This window comes from Hyperolius riggenbachi, chromosome 9, assembly GCF_040937935.1.
Source record: "Hyperolius riggenbachi isolate aHypRig1 chromosome 9, aHypRig1.pri, whole genome shotgun sequence".
NCBI lineage: Eukaryota > Metazoa > Chordata > Amphibia > Anura > Hyperoliidae > Hyperolius > Hyperolius riggenbachi.
This window is the reverse complement of record NC_090654.1, coordinates 70,910,080-70,937,178: the sequence shown is the minus strand read 5'-3', so window position 1 is coordinate 70,937,178 and position 27,099 is coordinate 70,910,080. Positions and strand designations below refer to the sequence as shown.

The 27,099-nt window shown below is 46.6% G+C and overlaps 1 protein-coding gene across 4 annotated transcripts in view; it reads left to right on the top strand.

Annotated features, from left to right (window-relative positions):
• Nucleotides 1-27,099, top strand: part of LOC137531629 (caveolin-3-like) — a 96,081-nt gene that overhangs the window by 49,835 nt on the left and 19,147 nt on the right. The window contains exon 1 of one of the 4 annotated variants that reach the window (XM_068251567.1): nt 24,905-24,930. The exons of 2 other annotated variants lie outside the window; for them this stretch is intronic. The gene's annotated coding sequence lies outside the window, so the exon portion shown is untranslated. Of the gene's footprint in view, nt 1-24,904; nt 24,931-27,099 lie in introns of those variants that run through there. One more of the 4 variants, XM_068251568.1, reaches the window with a different exon arrangement.

Here is a 27,099-nt window from a genome sequence, read left to right as displayed (position 1 = left end):
GTTCCCCTGGACCGGTCGCGGTCTGCTACCCTCAGGGTTGGCCCGACATGGACCGTTCTGGACAGGGCGTTTGCGCCACTGCAGTCGGACGTGGTGTCTGCCGGGACTGCTGACAACGGGCAGTGGGTTGGTTAGGTCAACAGCCAGCCCACGCAGGGTTCCCCTGCTAAGTGGCTGTGGACCTAAGGGAACCCCGCGGGAATCCCTGGACCTTCCCAGCTCCTGACAGACGGCACATGCTCTGCAGTAGTTTGCTACATCCCTGTTCATCCGGGGCCAATAAAACTGTTTCCGAATACTGGCAAGTGTCTTGCGGACCCCTGAGTGCCCTGTCAGAGGATTACCATGTGCGGATTTCAGCACATGTCCCCTGAACGCACTCGGGACCACAAGCCATTTGGTATTCGCGTGGGATCTACCTGTAGGGGGCTTTACAGACTCACTGTACAGTCTCCCACCTTCCCAGTACACCTTGAAAGCGGCCCCGTCTGCGAGGGGCTCAGCGGCTTGCTGCCTGAGCACCTCCAGGCTTGGGTCACTTTGTAGTGCGGCTGAGAATACGGCGCTGTCAGTTTCAGCCAACTGGCTCATGTCACACGAGGGCAGCGGCTGAAAGGTCTCATCCCTGCGGTCAGAGGAGGGGGAGGAGGCCGGAACCCCCTCCACCTGTTCTGAGCTCGGGTTCTGAGCAGTGCAGCTGCGCGGTACTGCTAGCACAGGTACACTGTCAGAATGGCACAGACGGACATTACTCAAATCATCATTGCATGCAGTAATGACATTGATAGGTATAGACATTTTTTCATTACAGACAGGTTGTACAGTAAACTCAGGTACAGTTACAGCATCATCACAACAGACAGTCTGTACATCAAACTCAGGTGCCTTTTTAGCAGGCACTATTGAACCTGGTACCTTTGAACTGGGCACATTCAACCCACCTCCCCCTGGTGCTCCCCCAAGTGTATAAAGTACCTGGTGGTGGGTGGAGAGTCCGTCTCCTTCCGTGAGCGACAAGGCGGTCGTGGCAGGTTCATAGTAGGACACAAGCTTGCCCAAATCAGTCCCCAGCAACACAGGGACTGGGAGATCCTTCATAACCCCAACAACCCTTTCGTGGACCCCTCCTCCCCAATCCAGCTTCACTCTTGCGTGGGCTATGTGAAAAAGGGTGCCCTCTACTCCAGTAAGGGCAAGGGATCGGCTGGGGCTGATGCTCTCCTTTGGCACAAGGTGCGAGTGGTTAACGTAATGTCAGCTCCGGTGTCTCGGAATCCGGTGACAACTTTGCCGTTCACTCTAACAAGTTGCTGCTGGTCGGTTCGGTCGCGGAGTTCCTTTCCGCGGGCAAACAGGACAAAATCTGATGATCCAGGCTGTGGTTCGCTGGCGGGTTGCCTCTGCTGTGGGTGAGGTACAGGTGATGCAGATGATCCAGGTGCTGGTGGTGTCTGTCTCCGCTCCGGACAGTCGAATTTCATGTGTCCGGGCTGGCGGCAGTAGTGACAGGTGACCTCTCCAGGCGCTGCAGCCCTGGGTGCAGAAGCTGTGCTGGGTGGCCTCTGTGGCTGACGGCTCACAGGGGCAGGAGAGTCTGCCGAGGCATTGGGCTGACCTCCTCTCCAGCTGGATGGGACAGTTCTGCGGGTATCAGCCACCCGGGTAGTTGCAAAAGTCTCAGCAAGGTCTGCAGCGACAGTGGCTGAAGCCGGCCTGCGTTCTAACACAAACTGCCGTACATCAGCAGGGCAAATGTTCAGAAATTGTTCGAGGACTATCAAGTCCTCCAGGACGCCATAAGACCCTTTGGTGAGGCCTAGAGTCCACTGGCGGAGTGTGGTGAGCAAGCTGCTGACCACATCTCGGTACGAATCAGAAGACTTTTTCTGCCAGGCCCTGAACTTTTTCCGATAGGCTTCTGGCGTCAGCTGGTACTTAGTAATGATAGCGTCTTTTATAGCAGCATAATCATTATCCTTCTCCGCAGGCAATTCTGCGAAGGCATCAAGCGCTTTGTAATGCAGCAAAGGTGTCAGATGTCTGGCCCACTGGTCTTGGGACAGACGATACTGACGGCATGCTTTTTCAAAAGACCGCAAAAACAAGTCAATGTCTGTGTCTTTTTCAATATTAGCAAATTTAAATTTTGCACTTACGGGTGGTGCAGCTCCTTCAGCAGGGAGGCTGGGCGGTGAACTCCGGCTGGCCTGTTGAACCTTTGCCATGTTGAGCTCATGCTGTCGTCTCTCCCGCGCCTCTGCGGCATCCCTCTCCGCGTGGCGTTCTGCAGCAGCAGCAGCCTTGCGTTCTGCAGATTGGCGTTCCCGCTCCTCGCGGGCTTCCATGTACTGCATGTACCTTTCCAGGTCAGTCTCCATCAGCTTTTGTAATGCCTGCTGCATTACCGGGTCAGCACCCATGGACAGTCCAGTACTGGCCAGTTCCGGGCGAGTACTGTCAGAAACTCTGGGATTGGGGTCCACACTGACATTCTCCTGCGTAACTGTTGATGCAGGGCCCTCAGGATGCACAACCTCTGTACGGTCAGGAGTCTCAGTCTCTGGTTCCCCTCGATTGTCAGATGGGCTGGAATCCACTTCAGCGGACACTCCCGTCTCCCGCAGTTGCTGGGTATCCCATTGAAACAATTCCGTTACCAGGTCCCCTTGTTTCTTGCGGCCGACATCAATGCCTCTCTCTTGGCAAAGATTTTGCAGGTCCGCCAGGCACATTTTCTTGTAGTTCCCGGACATTTCCACGCCAAATAAAATAAAACTTTTGGGGAGAGGTACTGGCTACACAGTCTCTCTGTATATATAAAAAATATATTGCCTTCCAGCTACACCAACGAATTAGTTCGTTTCTTGATAGCGCTAGCACTATCTTAGATACTTTCAGCACAACACAGGTCCCAACTGCTGCCTAACACTGTCACAGGAGCCCTAGTGGCTGACCGCACTTAGCCTTCTAAACGGTGCCAGCGCACAGATCGTGCGAACTCTGGTCGCAGTCAATGCGCAGGAACCGTTAAGAATTAGCCGCAGACAGCCCAGAAGGGAGCCTGTGAGACACGGGTAATTACAACGTACACACGATTCCACGGAATCTGCCACCACCACTGGTATGGGCCAGTGGACCCGATTTACTGACTGACTAGTCCTGCGAATAAAACGGTTAAACACACGGTATTCTGTCTAGCCAACAACAAACAAACAGTAGCGTATCTTCAGAGACCCGGGATCAGTTCTGTGTGTGCTGATAAGCAGGGTAGCGGAACAGTGAATGACTTGGAGGAAGTCTTTTATTCACAGCAATATAAATAATTAATATATACAGACAATTATTAAAATCAACAATTATTAAAACAGTAATAGCCAGTATAAAAAATAAAAGAAGGGAGAAAAATACTTAGTTCCTGGAAAGATGTCCTTTTTGTGGGAAAAATCAGAGTTCTGGGTTTCAATCAAAGTTCAGAGTTCAGACCAGGTGGATGCCAGCATATCCTCAAGCTGGCACCGATGAGTTCAAGGTGTTTTCAGGGTGGAGGACTAGATGCCCACCTGCTGGCCAGGTGCTTTTGATGAAGCTGGTTTGGGGGTGTGGCAATGCCGGCCCCTCTGAGTCACCAACCAATGACAGTTCATTCCCTCTGAGAGATTTTAGGGCTAAACTTATGAAATGCTGTAACTCCTGAACCATACACGTTATATTTAGGGGGGTAACAGCGTCATACTTGTTGGAAAATACAGATTAATATGACATCAGACACGGTTAAGCCAGCGGGTCAGGCTCCTGAGAAGATTCATATCTCGATAACCGGACGGTCTATCCCAAGGAATTTCATATCCGCACGATGGCCAGATTTTACCGAACAAGACGATATGAATGTTATAGCTGTGCGACATACGGTTTTCGTATGCCGACAGGAAATCATATCACCCATGCTTTTCTTATGGCCCGTGCTCGGTGCCGGATCGGCTGGCTTTCTATGGCCCCCCTGTGGAGCCAGTTTCCTGGTCCTTTTCATGGGGACATCTGCTGTAGGGGGAATGAGCTGGGCCCTGCAGGGAGTCCAACCATGTGCGACATTCCTGAGGGGTGAGGGGACTGCTCTGGCTCACAGGGGAACAGATCTCTGGATTTAAAACAACACAAAATGTAATTTTCGGATCGCTTGCACGACTGCTCAGATCCGACAGGGAGCGATCAGGAAAGCGACTGTGAATTCTCTAGATTCACCTGCGTTTCTCACGGCTATTCCGTGACACCCACAACTAATTAATTACATCCTCACACCTACCAGCATGATGTTTGTAATTATATCCCCCTGGGGTCCTTGTATTTTATTGTATTGCACTGAATGGAGCTGCCGACACTGGGGAAAGTGTCTTCCTGCATAATACAATGCTGAATAAGGAATCCAAGATGGAGGCCGCGAATTCGATCATGAAAATAACGAAAACTAAAAGCCGTAGGGTGGCAGTTTATATATCATTGGAAAGAGGAGAAAGAGAGCTTCAAAATGGTATGCATCTTTCCATAGTAACTGCACTGCTCGGAGTCCCTTTAAGTTATAACTGAAAGGACAACTGATTTTCTAAGTAATGCCCATGTTTTCCTATGGCTTAGTTCACACTATACGTGTTCTGAAAGCTTTTTCACAATGCACTTCTATGGTGGAAACAAAACACGTACTAATACGTACCAACGCATTAAAGGGAATGTCCAAGCACATAAAAAAAAATCTACTTACCAGGGGCTTCCTCCAGCCCCTTGCAGCCGACATGTCCCTCGCCGCAGCTCCGCTCTCAGCCACTGATCCGGGGTCCCTGCCGTGCAGAGGCCGACCCCACGAGGTCGTCCTCTATTCTGTCTGCGCGAGTGCTGCTGTAAATCAAGTCCACGTTGTCCGGAGTACACTGCGCAGAACTTCTGCGCCTGCGCATTACACTTCAGACATCATGGATTTGATTGAACAACAAACACAGAACATTTATATCACGCTTTTCTCCTGGCAGACTCAAAGCGCCAGAGCTGCAGCCACTAGGACGCGCTCTATAGGCAGTAGCAGTGTTAGGGAGACTTGCCCAAGATCTCCTACTGAATAGGTGCAGGCTTACTGAACAGGCAGAGCCGAGATTCGAACCCAGGTCTCCTGTGTCAGAGACAGAGCCCTTAACCATTACACTATCCAGCCACAGCCCTGCGCTTGCGCAGGCGCAGACATGCAAGGGGCTGGAGAAAGCCCCTGGTATGTAGTTTTTTTATTATGAGCTCGAATATTCCCTTTAAGTGTAAAAGGGCCCTTAGGTTTCACATGGGTATTAAATGCACAGTTGTGGCGTTTGTCACTTAAGCACTGCCCATTCCAATGTAAACGCTACATGTTGCATCCAGGATCGGCTATGTTCAGCACGCCCAAGCTCCCCTAAGGGGCTCCAAACACAACCCAGACCGACCGATGAGAAGTGTTTAGCATGGGCATTGGCGTAGCAATAGGGGTTGCGACTGCATTGGGGCCCTGCCTCAACCACAGTATTAACTCCTTATTGGTCCTGCGCTTGTGATAATCACTTGTATAGAAGCTTTGAATAGTAGTAATCATTAACAACTTCAAGCTGTTCCCCATCCCCTTCTTGCACCTCTGACACTGTAGTTTTCCTTGGCAGGTTTTGGTGCATTGTATCATTTGTTATGTATAGAGTGCTTGGGGGGCCCAATGTGAAACTCGCACCGGGGCCCAAAGCTCCTTAGCTATGTCACTGAGCATGGGCTAAACGTGCCTCCACTAAAAGCCCGCCTGAACTGGCCCTAAAGCCTCATCTACACGCGTAGATGAGGCGGTGATGTGGCTTATCAATCGAGCCGCTGATGCTACCGCCGATTCCCTGCTCATTCCCAGCGAGGGGACAATGGCAGGGAATCGAGCGGAAGATAAGCGGCGCGGGGACGAGCGGGTATCGAATCCGGCGCGGGCGAGCAGGGACGCGGAACAGTCGATCTGGCGGCTAATCGAGCCGCCGAATCGGAGCCTCATCTACACGTGTAGATGAGGCTTAACAAGTGGAAAGTCGCTATTATGTTTATATCCTCTTCTCTGACTTCTGGATTCTCATTTTGTATTAGTCACAATATTTATAAAACAGTGAATGCTGTAGCAAACTCTTATCTTCCTTGCTGTACATCAGTGATTGTTACATGTGCTGCAGAGGGTTACTGGGAATCTTTACTGACTGACACACTAGCAGAAGCACTGTTCAGGTTCCTGCCGTCTCCCACCTGGACTGGGCGCCCCAAACATGCCAACAAAAGGATAATGGCTTCTATAATCCTTGGCAATGCATCACCCCCCTCTTACACCCCTTTTTTGTGTTTTTTATTTGTGTTTGTTTTCCCTTTTCTAATCAGGAGGTGTGGGAGAACACACAAAATTAAATATATGACAGCATTTAACTCAGCAGCGTACCCTGATTGGTTGCTATAGCAACTGCATCATTACAGAGCGCTTTCATCAGGTGAAGGCAGAATGAGTGAAGGGGATGGGGATGGGGTTATAGCTGGTGTCAGGATGGTCGGTTCCAGCGTATAACTCTGTTGATGTACTTGCACCCCTAGATGCATTAATGGGGACCGGTCGCTAAAGCCACGCTTCACGTGCACAAATAGGGTATATATTAGTGCTGCCAACTCCCCTCATTATTGTTTTTTACATGAAAGTGAACCCGAGCTAAAAATAAACTGATGAGATGAACAATTGTATTTATTCTCCTACTCCTAAAAATGACCTTTTTTTTTTTTTAAAGATATCTCATGGCTATATTTTATATTTAAACATTTACAAAGTAGATTATTATTATTATTATTATTTATTAGATTTATATAGCGCCAACATATTACGCAGCGCTGTACAATAAATAAGGTTACAGACAATGATAACAGGGGTGACAGAACAATACAGGTAATAGACAATAGATACAATAATACAGGTAATAGCAAAAAGATACACAACACAATGCAGACAGTAGTACAATGCCAGATCATAAACTGGAGTGGTAGTGGTAACAAGTTCCAAATTCTGGGTAAAGTGCACACAGTCAAGTATGATACACAAGTGGAGAGGGCCCTGCCAAAGGCTTACAATCTAGAGTGAGGGGTTGGTGACACAAAAGGAGGGGGTGCAGCAAGAAGTTATTGGCAGAAAGGATTAGGGCAGTGTTGAGTTGATGTAGGCCTCCTTGAAGAAGTGAGTTTTGAGTGCTTTTTTGAAGGTGTTGAAGGTGGGAGCGAGCCTGATGGGCAGTGGGAGAGAGTTCCACAGGATGGGGGCAGCTCTAGTGAAGTCCTGCAGTCGTGCATGGGAGTGTGAGATGCGTGGGGTGGTTAAGAGGAGGTTGTTGGAGGAGCGAAGTGGGCGGCCAGGTGTATATCTGCTGACCAGGTCAGAGATGTAGCTTGGGCAGGACTTGTGTATGGATTTGTAGGCCAAACATAGGACCTTGAAGCTAATTCTGAAGTGAATTGGAAGCCAATGAAGGGATTTGCGTAGGGGAGTCGTGGAGACAGAGCGATGGGAGGAGTAGATGAGTCTGGCTGCTGCGTTCATGATGGATTGTAGGGGGGCTATGCGGTTTTGAGGGAGGCCTGACAGGAGGGAGTTGCAGTAGTCCAGGCGGGAGATGAGGGCATGGACAAGGAGTTTGGCAGTGTCTGGGGTCAGGAAAGGCCGGATCTTGGAGATTAAGGGCTTGATTCACTAACCGGCGCTACGTGTTAGCGCTGGAGTGAAAAGCCCCTTAGTGCCCGGAAAGTAGACTATTAGTGCGCGCAAAACTTCGCGCGTTAACTCGGTGCGCTGAAAATGTTGCATCGGTGCACGCGAAACGTCGCATGGGGTGCGATGGAAAAGCTGCATATGGAGCCTCTGAAACAGCGCACCAGTGCACCCGACGGTGCGACCTTAAGGGCGCACTGGTGTGACGTTTCAGGGGCACCATATGCGCCGTTTTCATCACACCCCATGCGATGTTTTGCGCGCACCGCACCGGTGCAACCAAAGTGTTAAGGTGCCCATTAATAGTACAATTTTAGTGAATGATCACTCATGATCATGAAAATCAATAAAAAAACAAATATAAAAACCAATTAAAATCTCCCGATTAAAACCAAAGGTTACTGTTATTCCAGCTCAAAAAAAGGGAAATAATAAAGTTCCAATAATCAGGTATACAGAGCGTACATAGAAGGCTACTCAAATATACCGTATATACTCAAATACAAGTCGACCTCGTGTATAAGTCGACTCCAATGTTCAACCCTCTGAAGCTGGAATTTTTAATTGACTCATGTATAAGTCTACCCAGCACAGTTATGGCTGCACTTGGGGGACCAGGAGGTGTTAATGACTGCACTGCATACAGTATTGCAGCCATTAGCCCCTCCTGTCCCTTAAGTGCAGCCAATAACTCCTTCAGGCCCCCAAGTGCTGCAATTATTCATTCCCCTTCCTGAATCCCAGTATTTCACTCCTGCCCCTTTCCTTGTTTATTGTTGTGGCCAGGACTTTCAGACCTGTGTTTTTTTGGCATTTACGTTCCTGAAAGTATCACTTACCACAGGGTACATTGCTGCAAATGGGAATGTCAGAATTAGTACACACATTACTCGGTGTTGCCTGTGACTCATGTATAAGTCGACCCATATACTTTTATGAAGTGAATCAGACCTACATGTCTAGACGTATACTCGAGTATATACAGTAATACTGCGTGTAGGACAGTGCACTTTCACAGTTTTATGTTTATACATATTATGCTATTTACTGTTATGGTATATGAATTTACAGCACTAGTCACTTTATTAGTTGTATGGATACTTATTGTGGTTTTTTGTGTGCACAGATTGTAATTGTATAGCAGATGGATAGTTGTTTTAGTGTATCCTTTGCATTAGGCACTTTGTTTGTATTATATTTGAGTAGCCTTCTATGTACGCTCTGTATACCTGATTATTGGAACTTCATTAATTCCCTTTTTTTGAGCTGGAATACCAATAACCTTTGGTTTTAATCTGGAGATTTTAATTGGTTTTTATATTTGTTTTTTATTGGATTGTTAAATAAAGCTGAATCAATATTTGTTTGTACTATATACGTGTGGAGCTGTTCTTTATCAGATATAAATTTGTGAACTAGATTGGCACTTTTCTTTGGAGATAATTGTTATTTACTAGCCAATTAGGTTATTGACCTTAAAAAGCTAGATGTTGGGCCGAATGGCCCCTATCGCTCCCTTGCCTTTGAATAATAATCATGAAAATCATCATCATTTTTTATCAGATTACTCAGATCATATTGTATGAAAACAGAGAAGATGGCCGCTCGATTATTTCCAAGCATTTCCGAGCGCGTTTTGATGAATGTTAGGTTGATTCTCATGTTAAGTATGCCAAATCGACCTAACGATCCATGGAAACGCGAATTGGACCTGTCGGAAATAATCGAGCGGGGAATCAAGTGCGGGAACGCACCGTGTGAATGGACTACCCATAGAGTAAACACAGAGGCTTAACCCTTTCAGTGCTCCCTACAATGTACAACCGAGTTGAAACTTCCGGCTTTTTTTTTTTTTAGTATTTCCATGAATTGTAGTAATGATAACCTTTTTCCATATAGGTTATCATTCTGTGGCTATTCTTATAGAGCAGTGAAGAAGCTCTGAGTTTAGTTCACTTGCTAAAAGCCACTTGCTAAAAGCCCCTCTGAGCCGCTTCTGGGTCGAATGGTAGCGTGTTGGTGCTGACCCGACGGCGCATGTCCTTGATTGCGCGGCTGGGAGTGTTCTGCGCATGCGCACATCAATTGTGAGGTCATGTGCAGAGCAGTCGCAGAACCACAATCAGGAATGCGCGCCGCTGGATCAGCACCTGCGCACTACTGCCTGACTCGCATACATGCCTGCTCCTCCCTTTTTTTTAACATTTTTGTCAGCTCTGTCATCCTGGTTAGATCTGGCAGTCCAGGGAACTCTCAGTAGCTTTCTCTACACACACTTGTAGTGAGACTAACAGTAGGCAAATGTCCCAGAATGTTAGATGGCGAAACCGTTGTCTAATTACAGCGCTGCGGTCTACAGCAGAGCTGTACTGGGTGGAACAGGCAAAAATGGTGCATGGTGCCGCAGTAATGTACATAAACGATATTTATCGTTTTATATGTTAACAAATGTTATGCAGCAGGGATCAGGGAGAGAGGCAGTGGGACACTAGGCAGCGGGGGTGAAGGGAGTAGGACTAGGTGGAGGGAGGATTAGGTAGCATTGGTATACATTACCTTGTCCCCCCTTGTCCTTAGCTTGCAGGAGTCCTTCATCCAGCCAATCACCATGCGGCTTCAGTTTCCGCATGGTGATTGGCTGGATGCAGGACTCCTGCAAGCTAACTATGAAGTGAAGGAGCGATCGCCGGCCGGGACACGGTAATGTATGCCAATGCTGTCTAATCCTGTCTCCACCTAATCCTACTCCCTCCACCCCGCTGCCTGGTGTCCCGCTGCCCCTCTCCCTGACCCTCGCTGCCACACTAGCCACCCTGAATTTTTCAATGGCGCATCGTTCCGCTTATAAATGTTTTATAAAAAACGCTATTTACCGGTTTAATGTATTTACATGAAAACTGTATATAGCGTATTATGATAAAAAATAAACAAACATCTGTGGGGCAATCAGAGAGCTCTGTTAGTGGGGGGATCACTCATGTGCTGTATCGTGTGGCCCTGCAGCTTGGCCTTAAAGCTGCAGTGGCCAATTTAATGAAAAATGGCCTGGTCTTTAGGGGGGTTTAACACTGCGGTCCTCAAGTGGTTAACTGACCAAATGGATATCACAGAAGTTTTACAGACTTAAAGCAGACCTGAAGATGGTTAAAAAAAAAAAAAACGCTCCAAAAAACGCTAGGCATGTTTAGTAAATCTCTCTTAGCAGCGGTGGGGGACCCGTGGAGCTACCTCTTTCCGGTAGGACTTTTCACTACACTGGTGGTTTCGCTCTTTGATCACTTTCATGCAATCTGCACTTTACTTGCTAAACCTGTAGCACTGTGTGGTCCAATCTTCCCTCCCCTATTTTTCTCACTCACTCCTTTGTGAGATTTTTTCTATATTGATTTTTTACTAGTGAGTTTAATGGTTATTCTCATGAGGTCATGTGATTGTCATCCTCATTGTTTGCAATTTGATTGATTCAATTTATGCACATTGCACTTTGTTTCCCCCCCCCCTTTTTTTCCCTCTCCCCCCCACCCTTCCCCCCACCCTTCCTGGCACTATACATGCTCATTGATAAATCACTTTAAACCAGCCCTCCATATTTTTTCACACCCACTGGGTGTGTCATTCGCACTTATTGCACTTTATTGTCCTCCCGGATCTCCGACAATTTGGGTTCATATGTCATTCCCCACCTGGTTTTAATTGTATGTTTTTAATTGTTTGAGGATTTATAAATAAAGGATTAACTTTTTGCAACATTATTTGTGTACTGATCTGGTGCGTTTTTTTGAGGTCATAGCTGTTGGCCATTGGCCATTCTGCACATTTCAGTGTACTGTATCACATTGAGGTAGTATTGATCGTTTTTCTTTTGGATGGTGCTCTACATGTCTTGTATGATGTAGTAAATCTCTCTGAACATGCCTAGAATCTCTCTGAAAATCTGCTTCAAAAACCTCTGGCGTTTTGCAGATCTGCTAGAGGTCTTTGGTGTGCACTGACCCTTTTCTTTAGCTCCTTTAATGAGTCATCAATCCACCATGTATGGGGAAGTGGTGTAGACCGTCTGATATGTACTGAACCAATGCCGTCACCTTTAAGCTATGTACTCTGGCATCTTTCCTGATTGTTTTGGGTAACAGATTATTAACCGTCATGGTACATATATGCTGAATGGCCATGTATTGAGCAGTACTTTCGGTTTTATGGAGTGCAGAGGAGGAGTGGGATATGCCCGGTTTAAAGGGGCACTATGGCGAAATATTGTAAAATTTAAATTATGTGCAAACATAGACAAATAAGAAGTAAAATTTTTTCTGAAGTAAAATGAGCCATAAATTACTTTTCTCCTATATTGCTGTAACTTACAGTAAGTAGTAGAAATCTGACATAAGTGACAGGTTTTGGACTAGTCCATCTCTTCATAGGGGATTCTCAGCAAGGGTTTTATTCTTTATAAAGACATTCCCTAAAAAGGATTTAAACAATGATGCTGGCCAGCTTCCCTGCTCGCTACACAGGTTTTTGGCAGTTGAACAGAGCAATTGCCATTCTCTAAGGCCTGGTGCACACCAAAACCAGCTAGCAGATCCGCAAAATGCTAGCAGATTTTGAAACGCTTTTTCTTATTTTTCTGTAGAGTTTCACCTAGCATTTTGCGGTTTTGGGAAGCGTTTTTGGTGTAGTAGATTTCATACATTGTTACAGTAAAGCTGTTACTGAACAGCTTCTGTAACAAAAACGCCTGCAAAAACCACTCTGAACTGCCCTTTTTTCAGAGCGGTTTGCGTTTTTCCTATACTTAACATTGGAGGCAGAAACGCCTCCGCAATCCAAAAAATGCCTCACCCCGGGAGTATGCGTTTCAGCAAAACGCCTCCCGCTCTGGTGTGAACCACCCCATTGAGATACATTGACCAAGCGTATCCGCAGCCGCAAGCGGCTGCAAAAACGCCAGAAAACCCGCTCGGTGTGCACCAGCCCTCAGTGCTTTTGAAAATAAATCCCTGAGAATCCCCCATAAGGAGATGGACTAGTCCAAAAGCTGTCACTTCTGTCAGATTTCTACTACCTACTGTAAGTGACAGCAACATAGGAGAAAAATAATTTATGGCTCATTTTACTCTGGAAAAAATGTACTTCTTATTTGTTTGTTTGCACATATTTTAAATTTTACAGTTTTTTCACCATAGTGCCCCTTTAAGAACGTCAGTAGCATTAACTAGGTATATTGAACTTGGCTGACTGCAGGAGTGAAGATCATTGACATCGTAGGGACACCTACCATGTTTGCATGGGTTTCCTCCAGGCACTCCAATTTCCTCCCACATCATTAAAACATACAGATAACATTAGCTTCCCCCTAAATTGGCCCTAGACTACAATATATACACTACATGACTCATACAAAGACATAAGACTATGGAGGGGAATAGATTGTGAGCCCCAAGGGACAATTAAGTGACAAGACAATATACCCTAAACATCGCTGCAGAATATGTTGTCGCTATATAAATAATAATCGTGTAACTCGTTAGGATGTTGGGTCATGTGATATGTCACTAGAGACTGGGAGCCATATGGCTGGAATGAAATGTGATGTTGGATTGTGAAGAAGTGAGACACTTCTCTGCTCATAATTAACTTTTCAGACAGTTAGGCTCTTTTCACATCTAAAATCGAATCGATTTTTGGGGGCGTTTTTTTTTGTTCCCCCTCCCAGCGCTCCACTGCACGCTACGATTTTGTACAAAGTGGTTTTGTAAGCGCTCTTGCAGAGCAATTCCTTTTTTTCACTTCCTGGCGTCAGTCAGGAAGTGAACTCTTTCACCCGAAAATGAATAAATACAATGGGCTTGATTCACAAAAGAGTGCTAAGTGTTAGCACGGCCGTTTTCGCGCGAACTTTCGCATTGCGCGCGTTCGCGAATTTTCGCGTGAAACGATAACGTTTTTGCGCGCAAACGCGAATTTCCACGCAAAAACGATATCGATTTTGCGGGAAAATTTGCGTTTGCGCGTGAAAACGTTATCGTTTCGCGCGAAAATTCGCAATCGCGCGCAATGCAAAAATTCGCGCAAAAACGGCCGTGCTAACACTTAGCACTCTTTTGTGAATCAAGCCCATTGTATTTATTCATAAAAGCGCAAACACAATTGCCGGATAAAGCCATTTGTGAGCGTTTTGCGCTTTTCCTATGCCTTCCATTGTAGCAAAATCACCCTGAAAATGGTACATGCAGCGCTTTGCTGAGCGAAAAGCGAACGAAACGCGCTGATATGAACTGTCCCATAAGGAATCATTGCACTAGTTATTTCAGGGCATTTTTAAAAATCGCCCGCGCTAAAAAAAGCAAAACGCCCTAGGTGTGAACAAGCCCTAAATGCCGGTTGCGAGTGCTGCCTTATAAATCTTGTCAACTGAATCATAGAGTTCTGTTGGCTTCATGGTAGGCCTGGCCCTGGAGGGATTTGAGTGGAGCCAAGTGACTGAAGAGGACCAGGCACTTCCATGGCAGTGTGATGATGAGGGGGTGGAGCCAAGAACAAAAAAAAGATTTGTAGCAGGTGTATGCATTTTCTAGAACAATCCTTTTCCAGCATCCATGCCCCATGCTGGCATTGATAAAGCACTGTAAACGATACTTGTTAAGTCCTCTTTTTTACGTCCAGTTTCCCTGTAGCGTGGCCAATGCTTGTATTTCCGTTGGAAACCACACACAGCACTCGGCAACAACTTGTGACGGTGGAAGCCAAATGACAATTGAGATTCTGCAACATTTCTCTGCTACTTACAATGGAATGTTTATCTAACCTGCGGGTGTTGTGAGAGGTTATCAGGAGCATCATCAAACATGTCCAGCCGAGCCTGGTGAGTGACAGAGAATCATGCAAGTCTTCTTTCAGGCCTTTAAGTTGCAATAAGTACACTTTAAAGAGGACCTGTCACTAAAATCGCCCCTTCACATAAGTCAGTAATGTCATAAGTTAGGATTACCAAACTACGTTCTTACTTTAAGCAGAAAAGTTCCAGCCAGGGCACCATCTCCATGGAGTTTGTATGTTCTCCCCATGTCTGCGTGGTTTTCCTCCAGGCACTCCGGTTTCCTCCCACATCCCAAACGCATACAGATAAGTTAATTGGCTTACCCCTAATTTGCCCAAGACTACTCTGTACATCGGACTATGGTAGGGATCAGATAGTAAACCCCTCTGAGGGACAGTTATTGACATGACTATGTGCTCTGTACAGCGCTGTGTAAGATGTTGACCCTATATAAACGCTAAATATTAGTTTACTCCTGCCATGAACAAAAGCTTGAGTCTAGAAATTCTTTCTCTGTCAATAATATTATTGGACATTCCAGAAAAGAGTGACAACATTCTGAATGTTAGAATCACTAAGCGATACCATAGCCATCTTTATACGCTTTTTGCAAGCGATGTTTGGCATTTTGTAAGCAATTTTGTGTTCCTATACTTTAAACACAAGCGCATTCGCTCCAAAAACGCCACCTTTGACACAGTAAGAAGCTGATATGTACAAGAAAAATCAATTTGGCCAGGTAAGTATTCATTTTTTTATGTAAACATTACCCTTCTCCTTCCCCAGAGTCTAGAACGTTACTGTTGACCTATAATTGACCAGTAAACAGTAAATCATTTTACGGTCCCCCTTTAAAGCATGGTAGTGTAAAGGATAGCATTCTCGCTTTGCAGTGCCTGGGTCCCTATTTAAGCACTTAGGCATGGGCGTCGCTAGCCCTATTTTAGGGGGGCCTGTGCCCACAACATGTCTTAGGGTGCCCCCAATCTATTTACTGGGGTGCCCCAACACAAGTGCCCGAATGCAGGGAGCAGCGCAGAAAAGGAGAGCTGTGGGGACAGCAGTTGGGAAAGGGGGACGTCTTCCCCCCCCCCCCCCTCCTTCCCTCTCCTTGGGGCTCGCTCTCCCCTCCAGAAGGAAGTCTTGTGCGGCGGCTGGCAGCGGGCGAAACTTACCTCCGTCTCGTTCCAAACGCCGGAAGTTCTGGTGCCGCCGCTCTGGTCTGGACTGGACCAGACTAGCGGCAAATCCATTAGACCATCCCGCGCCTGCAATGAGACGGAGGTAAATTCCGCCCGCTGCCAGCCGCCGCACAGGACTTGGTTCTGGAGGGGAGAGCGAGAGAGGGGGAGCCCCAAGGTGAGGGAAGGAGTGGGGAGACTCCCCCCCCCCCCCCTTCCCCACTGTGCCCACAGCTCTCCTTCTCTGCGCTGCTCCCCTCCTGCTGGGGGACACCTGGCTACCTATTCTGGGGACATATACCCCTGACTACATATACTGGGGACATATACCCCCGCCTACATATACTGGGCACATATACCCCTGCCTACATATACTGGGGACATATACCCTTGGCTATATATACTGGGCACTTATACCCCTGCCTACATATACTGGGGACATATACTCTTGGCTATATATACTGGGGACACATATACCCCTGACTTCATATACTGGGCACATATACCTCTGCCTACATATACTGGGCACATATACCCCTGACTACATATACTGGGCACATATACCCCTGACTTCATATACTGGGCACATATACCTCTGCCCACATATACTCAGGACATATACCCCCGACTACATATATTGGGCACATATACCCCTGCCTACATATATTGAGCACATATACCTCTGGCTACATATACTGGGGGCATTATACCTCTGGCTTCATATACTGGGGACATTATACCTCTGGCTACAAATACTGGGCACATATACCCCTGACTACATATACTGGGGACATATACCTCTGGCTACATATACTGGGCACATATACCCCTGACTACATATACTGGGGACATATACCCCTGACTTCATATACTGGGCACATATACCCCTGACTACATATACTGGGGACATATACCTCTGACTACATATAGTGGGCACATATACCTCTGGCTACATATACTGGGGACATTATACCTCAGCTACATATACTGGGCACATATACCTCTGGCTACATATACTGGGCACATATACCCCTGACTACATATACTGGGGACATATACCCCCGACTACATATATTGGGCACATATATCCCTGGCTACATATACTGGGGACATATACCTCTGGCTACATGTAATGGGCACATATACCTCTGGCTACATATACTGGGCACATATACCCCGGACTACATATACTGGGGACATATACCTCTGACCACATATACCTCTGGCTACATATACTGGACACATATACCCCTGGCTACATATACTGGGCACGTATAGCACTGGCTACATATCCTAGGCACATATACCCCTGGCAACATATACTGGGCACATATACCTCTGGCTACATATACTGGGCACGTATACCCCTGGCTACATATACTGGGGACTACTATACCCCTGACTACATATACTGAGGACATTTACCCCTGGCTACATATACTGGGGACATATACCTCTGGCTACATAAACTGGGAACTAATATACCCCTGACTACATATACTGGGCACATATACCTCTGGCTACATAAACTGGGGACTAATATACCCCTGACTACATATACTGGACACATATACCCCCCGGCTACATATACTGGGGACTACTATACACCTGGCTACTTATGGAACATCCACTAGCCACCTATTCTGTGGACATCTATACACCTGGCTACCTATTCTGGGGACAACTATACTCATGGCTACTTATACTGGGTACACCTATAGACCTGGCTACCTATGCTGGGGGTACCTATTTTGGGTGGAACTGTCAGATTATCTGCATTTTTGGGGAACCGCTGTTAACAGATTAAGTGTATTTTGGGGAACCGCTGCCAGATTATGTGTATGTTAGGGGAACGGCTGCTGCCAGATTACGCATATTTTGGGGAACTGCTGCCAGATAGCTAGCCAACCTGCAGCCATCCCAGTGGTAGTAGCCAATAGCCAGGTGGGGGATTTAGAGGGGAGAGTGCAGTTAGAGCCAGCTAGCCACACAGCCAGCCAGCCTGCAGCCAGCCCAGTAGTAGTAGCCACTAGCCAAACAGCACCTGGGACTGGCTGGGCCTGTCTGCTGTGCTGTGCTGTCTCTGTGTGCTTATCTCTGCTATCTCCAATATGTCCAGTATGAGCTGTTTTCTGTGCCTGCACTGATAGTGAACTAGCTGCAGTGTGTGCAGATCTATGCTACCTCCAGTATGTACAGTAAAAGCTGTTACTTTGTATTTGTACTGATAGTAAACTAGCTGCAGTGTGTGCTGATCTCTGCTACCCCCAGTATGTACAGTATAAACTGTTACTCTGTGCCTGTACTGATAGTAAACCAGCTGCAGTGTGTGCTGATTACTACTACCTCCAGTATGTACAGTATAGGCTGTTACTCTGTTCCTGTACTGATAGTAAACTATGCAGTGTGTGCTGATCTCTGCTACCTCCAGTATGTACAGTATAAGCTGTTACTCTGTGCCTGTACTGATAGTAAACTAGCTGCAGTGTGTGCTGATCTCTGCTACCTCCAGTATGTACTGTATAAGCTGTTACTCTGTTCCTGTACTAATAGTAAACTAGCTGCAGTGTGTGCTGATCTCTGCTACCTCCAGTATGTACAGTATAAGCTGTTACTCTGTGCCTGTACTGATAGTAAACTAGCTGCAGTGTGCTGATCTCTGCTACCTACTGTACAGTATGTACAGTATAAGCTGTTCTCTGGTGCCTGCACTGTGTGTGCTGATCTACCTCCAGTGTGTACAGTATAAGGTGTTATGCTAGGTACACACCATACAATTTTCTGTTAGATTATCTGTAAAGACCCATCTACACGATACGATTCTTTGTACAATTCGATTACGATTCTATTTACAGTCCGATTAAATCCAGCATGTCTGATCGGGATTCGATTCAATTCGATTTGCCATTGTTTTGCAATGGCAAATCGAATCGAATCCCGATCGGGCATGTTGGATTTAATCGGATCGTAAATAGAATCGTAATCGAATCGTACAAAGAATCGTATCATGTAGATGGGGCTTTAGATTTACCTGCCACATAGATAATTTCCAACATGATGGAAATTATCTATCTAACCATCTATCCGCCTAGCAATTAGGCATTGTTCTACTCAGCAGGAGATAACCAGAAGACAATGCACCAGAGATAATGACCATTCTCTACAGAAAATAATGTAACAGAAACCTCTGGGTACACACTATGAGATTTTCTGGCCGATTTACTGTCAAATCGATTATTTCCAACATGTCTGATTTGTTTTCAGGTCGATTTCCATTCAGTTTAATAGGAAATCCATCGAAAAATGCTCAGAAATTGATCATCGGACATATTGGAAATAATCTATCAGACAGTAAATCGGCTAGACAGAAAATCTCAGTGTGTACCAGGGCTGTGGAGTCGGTACAGAAATCTTCTGACTCCAACTCCAACTCCTCAGTTTATGAAACCATGACTCCAACTCCGACTCCGGGTACCCAAAATGGCCTCGACTCTGACTCCTTACTCTAATACTTAACAGGGCTGTGGATTTTGTACAAAAATCATCCGACTCCCGACTCCTCAGTTTATAAATAAACGACTCCAACTCTGACTCCGGGTGCCCAAAATTGCCCCGACTCCTCGACTCCGACTCCACAGCCCTGGTGTGTACCCAGCATAATAACAGAAAATTGTATGGTGAAATCTAACACAAAATTGTATGGTGTGTACTAGTACTCCGTGCCTTTACTGATTGTAAACCAGCTGTATTGTATGCTGATCCATGCTACTTTCAGTATGTACAGTATTAGCTGTAAAGCCTGGTACACACATACAATTTTGATTAGCCAATTTTATCTCTTCATCATATTCATTGTTGGTTGGCCCACTTACTACATGGGGGTGGTAAAATTGGTCAGTGATTGACCAAGCAAAATTGTATGTGCGTATACATCTTTTATCTATGCCTATACTAATTGTAAATTATCTAAATAAAGGACAGGGGGCTCCATCCAATATTTCGATGGGCAGGCCCGTTATATGTAGCTTACACTGCTGCTAAGTTCATGTACATTTGGCCCCACCCATGGCCACACCCACTCACAGAATGGCCACGCCCATTTTGCAATACACGTACACCCCACCTGGTGCCCACAGGTGCCCCAGATCTTCAAGGACCCTAGGAACGCCCCTGCACTTAGGACTTTATCTGTGTGTTGAGTTTGTATGTTTCCTCCATGCATACGCTAGAGGAGACCCGGCCAGAGGAATCATATGGTGGCATCTCAGCCAAGTGTTCAGCATATGTACAGCAGCGACACAATGTCCTTCAGCACCCATTCACTTTAAGGCGATTTGTGGGCGTTTACCACAGATCGCCGACGATCGCTAGCGCTTTTAAAAACGCTAATGTAACGAAAAGTATATAGCAGTGATCTCACTATCACAATCACCGCTGATTCGCTGTAAATGCAAACACGGTGCATGCAGCATTTTTTTCATGAGAAAATTGCAAAAATGTAGAATGAAAAATATGCGCAAAACGTGAAAAAATTGCCGCCACAAAATGCTAGTGCTTTTGCTAGCGTTTTGCGATTCCCCAATGTGAATAGGCCCTTAGTGATTTGTCACAACAGATCAGTAGGATACTTTCTGCAGATATTTGTATGTTCTCCCTGTGTTTGTGTGTTTCCTCCAGACAATAGTTTCTTCCCATATCTAAAAAAAAATTAATTATTAGATTTCCTCCAAAATAATCCTTAAAATACCCTGAAATGGGGGAAGCTATTGAATGAAGCCAATGGTGGGCTAGATTAGCTTCTCCTGAGTGTCCTTCCCCGATCCTCTTACCTCTGAGCCCTGCAGAAGTTCCTCTGAGTGGAGCAGAGTGTTTCTGATTTGCTCAGGCATGAATTGCACATGTGCATTGAAAGAAAGCACTGAGAGACAAGCGCTTGCTTTTGCTGTGCTCTAAATGGAGCAGAGTGTTTCTGATTTGCTCAGGCATGAATTGCACATGTGCATTGAAAGAAAGCACTGGTAGACAAGCGCTTGCTTTTGCTGTGTCTGCTTGGGGGAATTTCCTGGAAAAGTATTCGACTGGAGAATCCCTTTAAATACTCTGAGGACCGAGCACAGGGAATGGGAGGGATCCCCGAGGACAACAAGCAGCGTCAGGATACTGAGGAGGGGGCAATCTAGCCCACCAGGTGCTGTATTCATTCCCCCACCACCACCACTAGCCCTCCCTCTCGATGCCTAACACTAACTGATCCCCCGTGGTGGTGTCTAACCTACCCTCCCCCACCCCACTTGGGGTGCCTAACTCTAAAACTACGCTGCCTAACCCTAAAACTACTCTGGAGATGTCTAACCCTAAAACTACCCTTATGGTGTATAACCTAAAACTACCCTGGCGGTGTCTAACCCTAAAACCATCCTGAGGTTTTGAACCCTAAAACTACCCTGATGGTGTGTAACCCTAAAACTATCCCAGTGGTGTCTAACCTAAAACTACCCTTGTGGTGTCTAACCCTAAAACTACCCTGGCGGTGTCTAACCCTAAAACCATCCTGAGGTTTTGAACCCTAAAACTACCCTGATGGTGTGTAACCCTAAAACTATCCCAGTGGTGTCTAACCTAAAACTATCCTTGTGGTATCTAACCCTAAAACTACCCTGGCGGTGTCTAACCCTAAAACCATCCTGAGGTTTTGAACCCTAAAACTACCCTGATGGTGTGTAACCCTAAAACTATCCTGGTGGTGTCTAACCTAAAACTACCCTTGTGGTGTCTAAAACTACCCTTATGGTGTCTAACCTAAAACTACCCTGGCGGTGTCTAACCCTAAAACCACCCTGTGGTTTTGAACCCTAAAACTTCCCTGATGGTGTGTAACCATAAAACTTCCATGGTGGTGCCGGCTCCTGACCCAATCCTTCAGTACTTTTGGGGTCCACCTTAGGTGGCAATGTTAATAGCCACTATTAGCAGTAAGTTGGTCGCCAGGTAAAATACCAGGCGTCAGGGCCACTGCACTTAACAGGGGTCCACTGTTTCAGATTTCCACCCTGCTGCAGGCATTATAAGGGGCTACCCTTCCCCCTGCTGGATGTTTAGAAATCTCCCAGTAATTCAGGTTCCATGCGTGGGTGGTCTGGATGTTATGGAAATCTGAGGCAGGTATGTTTGGCTGCTTGCCATAGTTATGGGGATTTATATGGTTTCTATGTATATGTGTTGCATGCGTGTGTCTATGTACAGTGTGTGTGTGTAAGGTGTGTTCCGCCCTGTGATTTTCCTGTGATTGATGGGTGAATGTCATTACCTGCTGTTTACATGGAGCGCCTTGAGCTACAGATTGGGCCCCTCCCTCCCTCTCTGTGTACTAACTACCACTGACAACTAGGCATGCCCTCATAAACTACCTGTCACCTGAACTTCACAGTACCACTGTAATTTGTTAGAAAGAGGAAAATAACACCTAGCAAATACCCATTACCAATTATGAGCCCATTAGCGTAATTTCCAGGCACACTTTCTTGCTGATATCGATGATAATTAGACCACAAACCCTAGTTCAGCTTCCCATTTTTAATGCGTATGTTAGTACATTTGCAGTAATTAGTCATTCACATTTTTTTCTGCATTGAACACCTGTACTTTTTGCAATCATTTTATTAAAATAACTTGGCTGGCTGAATCCTGTTGCTTTATTTCCTGTTGTGCCATTTTACTGGACAGAAATCTGCCCAGAATTAATACCCTGTCCCCTCAATACTCTCATGAAGGATGGGGCACCATACTGTCAGATCACTGGACCCAGCACACCTGCCCCTTTTGATTGGAAGAGATTACCTGATTATAGCCAGCATTGCAGCTACATGAGAGACTCGTAATAATAAGACAGTGACAGTGCTGGCCACAAAGAGTAAAAGTAGCCATACACTTATAGGTGGCCAGCCGGACAACCCTCTGATCGTATGTGACCAGAGATGGTTCTGTAACCGGTCCACACATTGTACTCCGGCATGATTCCGGCATGAAATGTGCTCCCCCAGGTGTTGGCAGCAGTGCTCTCACCTGTCCTGCCGTGAAGCAGTTAATTTTGGCAGCCAGTGCCGATTGTCATAGCAGCAATGCTATGCTGCGCACCCCACCTAGCGGTAATTCGGGGTTCTGGTGGTTGCCAGACCCCGCATTCCATATACCTCCGAGTTGCTACAACTCGGAGGAGGAATAATATTTAACACCACCGGGGAGTTTAGCTGCAGCAGGGAGAGCCGTGCCTGTGCAGAACTCTCCAAGCCACATGGGCGCAGGCGTAGCAGATGCCGACCTGACGAGGTTGGCATCTGCAGCAGAGGGGGATCCCGGGACACCGGAGCTGTGGTGAGGGACAGATAGGCTGCCAGGGGCTGGAGGAAGCCCCAGGTAAGTAGATCCTGTTTTTTTTTTCCTCCTTTAAACAAAGTTACTCTCAATCCAAGGTTTTACTGTAGTGCTTTTCTTATGCTGGACTCAAAGCACTTGAGAGCTGCAGCCACTAAAAATGTGTGCTCTATAGACCACCCTGTAGTGTTAGGGAGACTTCCCAAAGACCTCCTTAGTGAATAGATACTATCGTCAGCCAGGACCGGACCCCTTTTTGCATGTGCCTTTAAAGGATGCTCCAGGTGCAATGAACAGGTTTGTTTTTACCTGGCCTGGTTCATTTTGGCTTAAGAATTAAACAAACCGGTATGGAAGAGATGTTAACGGAATATATGTTAACGAATGGATCCGTTCACATTGGTCCATTTGAACGGATCTACAGTATGTGGTCCATTCCGCTGATTGGATCGCAAGTTTGGGTCTAGATAGATTTTTTATTTTTTTTTGCATCGATGGATGCATCGCATTGACCACGCACTAACTGTGCGGAGGGTCACAGACAGAAGATTAATTCCTTTAAAAACTGATCCGTTCCACAGATTAGTTTTCCATCCATGCCAGTGTGAACAGGACCTTACCTGGGGCTTTTTCCGGCCACCCATAGTGTAGTTGTAGGTCCCATGATATCCTCCTGGTCCCCTTTGTTGATCAGCCGTAAAGTCTGCAACACCTCTGAGTTGCACACTACTGCTTGTGCGCCTCCTAGATTGTGCTGCCATGGCTGGGGGCATTCTATGCATGCGCAGTTTGTTAACACTTTATCACATTACAGCATTTGATCAGTAATCAGTTGAACTATTGCTCTGCTCAATGCAGTACAAAACTATGCAGCTGTCAACTGACCGACATCTGAATGGAAATCTATTGTTGTTCCTCATTGTGCTGTTGATATGTATGCATTATGGCCTCCTTTTTGAACACATGCTGGAAGTGATTATCTTGTGTTTTGATCATACTGCCCGGTGCTTACAGTAGAGCGCCTTTAGGATCCTTTCAGCTCAGTTTGTAATATATTATGAGATGACAAAGCTTAAAGGATACATCGGTGCAAATTGAAATTAAAAAAAGGGAAAATGAAGAATGCTTGTAAGCACTTTTAGATAACTCCTACTCCATGTGAGATTATGACCATTTTTTTTACTGTTGTTGCTCTATTTCTTATCAAAGCCAGGGCCGGTTCAAGTAACAATTGGGCCCTAGGGCAAAATTAGCCTGGGGGCCCCCCAACAGACAACCCCGACCAAAAAGCGTCATTAGAGGCCCTTTGTTGCATCCACATTTCCCTCTTGGGCTCCTGAGCTGGCTGCTGACTCTCCCCCAATCACCTTCCAACTTAACAGACTCTGCAGTGTCCCTGGGGAGCAACAGTTAAGATGGGGGGGACACCTTGGGGGCCCCTACAGGCTCTGGGGCAATTGCCCATTTTTTCCTATGGAAGCTCCGGCCCTGATCGAAGCGGTTTGCTTAGGTGAGCGCCTTTCTAATTATTGCTCACATAATTGTAGGTTAAAGATGATTCCTTTTTGCTATTTTGAAAATTGTATAAAATACACTTACCTTTACTGTTTTGGTACATGATTTTTTTTGGTGTTTATTGTTCATAATGTTTGTACTTGATGATTGTCAATAAAGCTTATTCGAAACAAAAAGGGGGGTAGCAGGTTTAGTTGTCACAACTACGTAGTGCAACTGCACAAACAAGGACGCGCGTCGCCTGTGCAGTCATCGGTGACCACCCTGACCAGGAAGTAAGTTTGAGGGGTCGCTAGGCTGTACCGGAGGGGGATAGAGGAGAATGGGGAGGGGGCAGTGGGCATGAGGCTAGTCCACTAAACATGCCTGCTCTCCCCCCCCCCCCCATTTTTTATTTCAATTTGCACTAAGGTATCCTTTAAATAAACCTTAGGGGGAACAAAGATCCCAATTTGGCCACTTACCTTGGGAGAAGGGATGCTCCAGAGGCTTCCCCCCAGTCGCCCTCTTCCTTGCCGTTCCAGCGCTGAGATCCCTGCAAGTCTGGTGACAAAACGGAGCTCTCCTGCACTGTGCAGGAGCAAACGGCTCATGCAGCTGAATAGCTTTTTTCAGCTAAGCCCAAGTGGCGGCTCCATGCTTGTGCGCAGGAATGCGCTACCTGCTCCCACGCAGTGCAGGTGATCTCCGTCTTGTCGACATGCATGCAGGGCTCTCAGCGCTGGAATCCTTGGAGAAGGGCTCCGTGCTACTGCACAGGTGCAAGACAGGTGCAAGGCAGCGCCATAAATAAAACTTCGGAGGTCTCTGTGCTTGGACGGAGGAGGACAGGGAATGTCTCTGGATGATCTCACTCTCCCCAGGTAAGTATCTAAAGTCTCCCTGGTTTGCTTTTAAGTCCTGCTTACTTGCCTGCTTTAACAGGACAGTAACAGAATGTTTATAGCTCAATGCATGAAACCTAGAAGAAAAAAAAAACATTGCATATACTCAAATAAAAGTGATTAATCAGTTATGGCACCTCTCCTGTATCTACAATGGCATGTGCAGCAGACGTGCCGTTCTGATCCAACCTGTTATCCTTTAGACCAGGCGTGGGCAAACTTGGCCCTCCAGCTGTTGAGAAACTACAAGTCCCACAATGCATTGCAGGAGTCTGACAGCCACAGTCATGACTCATAAAGGCAAATGCATTGTGGGATTTGTAGTTCCTTAACAGCTGGAGGGCCAAGTTTGCCCATGCCTGCTCTAGACCTTGTTTGTGTCCTAACACAACCCCCCCAAACCCCCCCCCCCCCCTCCCAGCCACACACATACACCCACGTGAGGCTGCCCCCAACCTTCACATTGGTGGCAGAGTGTCAGCCTGAGAGCATGCACTTAGCATGGCATTATGCATGTATGTGGAGCCCCTACAGAGAGATACACAGGATAGGGTAGAGCCATAATGGACCCTAAATGAATGCAAGGCGATGGGAGGTAGTGGGGTGCAATCTTACTGTTTTTACATGTAGTATAGGTATGATTTTTTTCCTTTTTAATATTGAGATTTGGAAAAAGTTTTGCTATAAGCCAGGCTGAGTCAGCACACATCATTAGCAAGAAGTTTTGAATCAGGATACCATTTATTATCTTAAAAAAAAAGAGTGAGCTTTTGGCTGTGCAGCCTACTTCAGACTCAATCCCTATATGCTGACAAGATGTTAGAAAACACAGCATACAGGAACAGTCTAAAATAAAAAGAGTAAGCTTTTGGCTAACAAGTCTTCTATAAAGGAACACTGTAGGGGGGTCAGGGGAAAATGAGTTGAACTTAACCGGGGCTTCTAATGGTCCCCCGCAGACGTCCTGTGCCTGCGCAGCCACTCCCCGATGCTCCGGCCCCGCCTCCGGTGCACTTCTGGAATTTCAGACCTTAAAGTCAGAAAACCACTGTGCCCGCATTTCCGTGTCCTCACTCCCGCTGATGTCACCAGGAGCGTACTGCGCAAGCCCAGTATGGTCTGTGCCTGCGCAGTACGCTACTGGTGACATCAGCGGGAGCGAGGACACGGCAACGCAGGTGCAATGGTGAAATTCCAGAAGTGAACCGGAGACGGGGAGTGGAGCATCGGTAAGTGGCTGCGCGGGCACAGGACGTCTGTGGGGGACCATTAGAAGCACCGGGTAAGTTCAACTCCTTTTCCCCCGACCCCCCTACAGTGTTCCTTTAGGCTGGTTTCACACCAGGACGTTGCGTTTTAGGGGACGTTATGGTCGCATAACGTGCCCCTAACGCAACGCCTGGTGCTCTCTGCTGTGGACGTCAGAATGAGCCGCGTTCTGCAGCTCACTCTGGCGTCTGTGATGCCGTGATGCATACTCTTGGACGCATGCGGCATCACGTGGTCCCGCCGGCCAATCGCCGCACAGAGCGGCCGTTTCAAGAAGTAAACACTGCACGT